Source organism: Petaurus breviceps, unplaced genomic scaffold, assembly GCF_028583685.1.
Source record: "Petaurus breviceps papuanus isolate PSGF00001 unplaced genomic scaffold, PetGlider_PUasm1.0 90822, whole genome shotgun sequence".
Classification (NCBI taxonomy): domain Eukaryota; kingdom Metazoa; phylum Chordata; class Mammalia; order Diprotodontia; family Petauridae; genus Petaurus; species Petaurus breviceps.
Genome location: NW_027187351.1, coordinates 16,957,417 through 16,962,366, shown reverse-complemented (window position 1 = coordinate 16,962,366; position 4,950 = coordinate 16,957,417). Strand labels below are relative to the sequence as shown.

Here is a 4,950-nt window from a genome sequence, read left to right as displayed (position 1 = left end):
CCCTGCAACAACAGTACTGTCCCTCACCAGTGGACAGTATTCACTCTCTGTCTGCAGGACAGTCGCAGGCCTTCTTAGCGAACAGCCAGGTTCCAGGACTTCTTCAACAAAAGGACAATCTTTCACCAGTGGACAAATCTGGCAAAATAACATCAAAACAGACAGACAAAGTACCAGCAAAACAGCCATGTCTCCTCAGTCCTTGGCAGCTCAGGGGGCAGGTCTCAAAAGTCCAGGGCAGTTCAAAGCGGCCACCAGCAATTCTCTTAGTCTCTCTCTCCACGAGGTGCTGCTACCAAAAAAGATCTTCCGCCTCTCTCTTGTGTCTCCAAATCTACATCACCAGCTCCTCCCAATTCAGGACTTTCTTTTCACATCAACAAGCCCATCCCACAGGTGGGATTAACAAACTCTGGGTTTTAACACAATCAATTTGAAAACCAAGCCAATACAGGGGAATCTTTAATTGCCATTACTATCACAGACACTCAGCACCACACCCAGAAATAACTGGCCGTGTAACCTTGAGCAAGTTACTTAACCCTGATTGCTTTAAAAAAAAAAAAAGAATGATTGAAAGTCATCTATTTAGTTGAATGACTATATTTTCCCCTGAAATAGTATACTCAGTTTTGCTGGATAAATGATTCTTTGTTTTAATCGTAGCTCCTTTGACCTCTGGAATATCATATTCCAAGCCCTTTGATAACTTAGTGTAGAAGATGCTAGATCTCGTGTTATCCTGATTGTGTTTCCACAATTATGAAATTGTTTCCTCTTGACTACATGTAATATTTTCTCCTTGACCTGGGAACTCTGGAATTTGGCTATAATATTCCTAGGAGTTTTCTTTTAGGGATTTTTTTCAAGAGGTGAGCAATGAATTCTTTCTATTTCTATTTTTCCCCCTGGTTCTAAAATATCAGGGCAGTTTTCCTTGATAATTTCTAGAAAGATGATGTCTAGATTCTTTTTTTGATTATTACTTTCAAGTAGTCCAATAATTTTTAAATTATCTCTCCTGGAACTATTGTCCAGGTCAGTGGTTTTTCCAATGAGATATTTCACATTGCTTTCTATTTTTTCATTTGTTTAGATCTGTTTTATAGTATCGTGATTTCTCATAAAGTCACTAGCTTTCATTTTCTCCAATCTAATTTTGAATGAATTATTTTCTTCAGTGAGTTTTTGAAATTGCTTTTTTATCTGGACAATTCTACTTTTTAAGGCATACTTCTCCTCATTGGCTTTTTGGACTTCTTTTGCCATTTCAGTCAGACTTTTTTAAGGTGTTATTTTCTTCAGTATTTGGGGGGGTCTCTTTTAATAGGCTGTTGACTTGTTTTTCATGATTTTCTTGCATAATTCTCATTTCTTTTCCCAGTTTTTTTCTCTGTTTCTCTTACTTGATTTTCAGAATCCTAATTGAGCTCCTTCAGGGCCTGCAACCAGTTCAAATTTTTCTTAGAGGCTTTTGAGGCAGGAGTTTTGACTTTGTTGTCTTCTTCTGGTTGTATGTTTTGATCGACTTTGTCACCAAAAAATAATTCTATAGTTTGATTTTGCTTCCTCTGCTTGCTCACCTTGCCAGTAAATTACTTGACTTTGAACTCTTTGCCATGGTAGAACTCTGCTTCCATATTAGAGAGTGCCATGCCCCAAATTTCTGGGATTTTGTTCAGCTGTTGTCAGAAAGCTGTTGTGCCTTCTTCTAGGCACCTGCTTCATAATGGTAAAGAAGACTGCCTCTCCACAGACTCAACAGGCTCTTCCATCCTAGTGTTCCTCACCCCAGGACTGCCACCCAAGATTGCAACCTAGATCCAAGCAGGGCAAAGGAAGAAAACCCTGCCTTAGTGACAACAGAGAGATTCCTGCAAATGGCCTCTAGTCAATCACTTTGGTGCCCCCCACAATTTCTGGCCAGGAGCTCCAGAAACATCCATTGCAGGAGCAGCTGCAGTTACTACCACCTCTGCCACCCTAGGGGCAGGGATCAAACCACACTCTTCTCTCACCCAGTTCCAACAGAGTTCCCCCACTGACCTTTTACATTTTCTTTGGAATTTATGGGTTGAGAAGTCTGGAAACCACCACAGCTGCCAGTGATTCATTCTCATGAGATCTGCTCAGGCTGGGCTGTGTTGCAGGTCTGTGCCATTGCAGCCCATGCAGGGCTGTACTCTGCTGCCAGCTCAGTGTGACAGACCCTTCTTATAGACCTGCCAGACTGCCTTCTGTGGGAGATTTGTTTCTCTCTGTCACTGTGGGTTCTGTAGCTCTAAAATTTGTTTAGAGTCATTTGTTTTATAGGTATTAGAGGTAGTTGGAGCAGGAGCTGAGCAAGTTCCTGATCTTACTCTGCCATCTTGGCTCTACCCCATTCATATGCCCATTTTGACTTTATCTTGGTATACAGTATGAGATATTGCTCTATACCTAGTTTCTGAAAAACTGCTTTCCAATTTTCCCAGCAATTTTTGTCAAATAGTGAGTCCTTGTCCTTAAAGTCCTTAGATCTTTGGGTTTATGAAACACTAAATTGTTATCATCATTTATTACTGTGTTTTGTAAACCTAATCAATTACACTCATCCAGGATTATATTTCTTACCTAGTACTATGCTGTTTGGATGATTACACCTTTTTAATACAGTTTGCAATCTGGTACTGGTAGTCTACTTTCCATTTCACATTTTTTTCATTGTTTCCATTGAAATTCTTGAAATTTTCTTCTAGATGAATTTTGTTAATTTTTTTCTAACTTTATAGAATATTTTTGGTAGGTTTATTGGTATGACACTGGATAAATAAACTAATTTAGGTAGAATTGTCATTTTTGTCCTATTAGATTGGCCTGCACATGAGCTATTTACATCTGACCTCATTTGTGTGAAAAGTGTTTTATTATTTTGTTCATAAAGATTCTAGGTTTATCTTAGTAGGTAGAGTAGTAAATGTTTTATATTGTCTGTAGTTATGTCAAATGGAAATTCTCTTTATATGTTGTTTGTAATATATAGAAATTCTGATGATTTATGTAGGTTTATTTTATGTACTGAAAATTTACTGAAGTTGTTAAGTATTTCAAATAGTTGTGTTTTTTTTTTCCCTAGGATTCTTCAACTATTCCATTATAGCATTTGCAGAGTGATAGGTTTCTTTCCTCATTGACTATTCTCATGCCTTCAATTTCTTTTTCTTCTCATATTGCCATAGTTAGGATTTCTAGCACAATATTGAATAATAATGTTGATAATAGGCATCCTTGCTTCACCCCTGATCTTACTGGGTAGGCTTATAGCTTACACCCTTTATAGATCATGCTTCCTGATCATTTTAGATAGATGCTGCTTATTATTTTAAGGAAAGATCCATTTATTCCTATGCTTCTGGTGTTTCTAATAGGAATGAGTATTGTACTTTGTCAAAAACTTGTTTTACATCTATTGAGATAATCATATGAATTTTATTGGTTGTGATATTCTTATTGATTATTCATATAGTCAGTGATGCTGATACTTTTCCTAATATGAACCAGCCATGTATTCCTAATATAAATCCTACCAAATTGTAATGTATAATTTTCATGATATATTCCTGTAATAACCTTACTAATATTTTATTTACAATTATGTGTCAGTATCCATTAGGGAAGTCAGTCTTTATTTTTCTTTCTCAGTTTTTTGCTCTTCCTGATTTAGGTAATAGAGCCATACTTGTGTTTTAAAAGGAATTTGGTTGGACTATTTCTTTGCCTATTTTTCCAAATAGTTTATATAGTACTGGAATTAATTTTTCTTTCAAAATTTGGTAGAATTCATTTGTATATCTATCTGGACCTGACAATGTTTTTTTTTTTTCTTAAGGAGCTCATGATAGTTTCTTCAATTTCTTTTTTCTTTCCCCCCTTAATAATATTTAATATTTTCCAATTACATGTAAATATAGTTTTCAACATTCACTTTTACAATATTTTGAATTCCAAATATTTTCCTTCCTCTCTGCTTTCCTCTCTCTCCAAGATGATATACAATCTGATATAGGCCCTACATGTATAATCATATTAAACATATTTCCACATTAGTCATATTGCAAAAGAAGAATCAGAACAAAAAGAAAAAAAAACAAGAAAAAAGTGAAAATAATATACTTTGATCTCTATTCAGACTCCATAGCTCTTTCTTTGGATGTGGACAGCATTTTCCATTATGAGTCCCTTGAAATTGTCTTAGACCATTGCATTGCTGAGAAGAGCTAAGTCTATCAAAACTGATTATCACACAATGTTGCTATTACTTTTTACAATGTTCTCCTCTTTCTGCTCACTTTCAATTTCTTTTTCTAAGGTAGAATTATTTACATATTCTATTTACTGTTATGTTAATTTAGGTAGTTTGTATTTTTGTATATAAGCATTCATTTCACATACATTGTCAGTTTTACTGGCATTTAATTGGGGAAAAGAACATGTAAGAATTGTTTAACCTCATTTTTATAGGTGATATACCCACCATATAAATTTTTAATACTAGTAATTTGATTTTCTTGTTTTAATTAAATTAACCAATAATTTATTTTATTGTTATTCATATATAATACCAGCTCCTAGTTTTCTTTATTAGTTCAGAAGTTTTCTTGCTCTCAGTTTTATTAATCTCTCCTTTGATTTTACGATTTCCATTTCAGCATTTAATTGGGAATTTTAATTTGCGCTTTTGCTAGTTTCCTTTTTTTTAAATTGCATACCTGATACATTGATCTATTCTTTCTCTTTTTCCTTGAGGTATAGATCTAAAGATATAATAAATCTTCTCCTAAGTACTGCTTAATTACATCTATTTTTGCTTTTGCTCTGAGATCATTATTGCTTTCATAGCTTCTCTCTCTCTCTCTCTCTCTCTCTCTCTCTCTCTCTCTCTCTCTCTCTCTCTCTCTCTCTCTCTCTCTC

The 4,950-nt window shown here is 35.0% G+C and overlaps 1 long non-coding RNA gene across 1 annotated transcript in view; it reads right to left on the bottom strand.

The window, feature by feature from the left end:
* The window catches only part of LOC138148079 (uncharacterized), a 69,805-nt gene that overhangs the window by 705 nt on the left and 64,150 nt on the right, over positions 1-4,950 (bottom strand). The window lies entirely within an intron of this gene.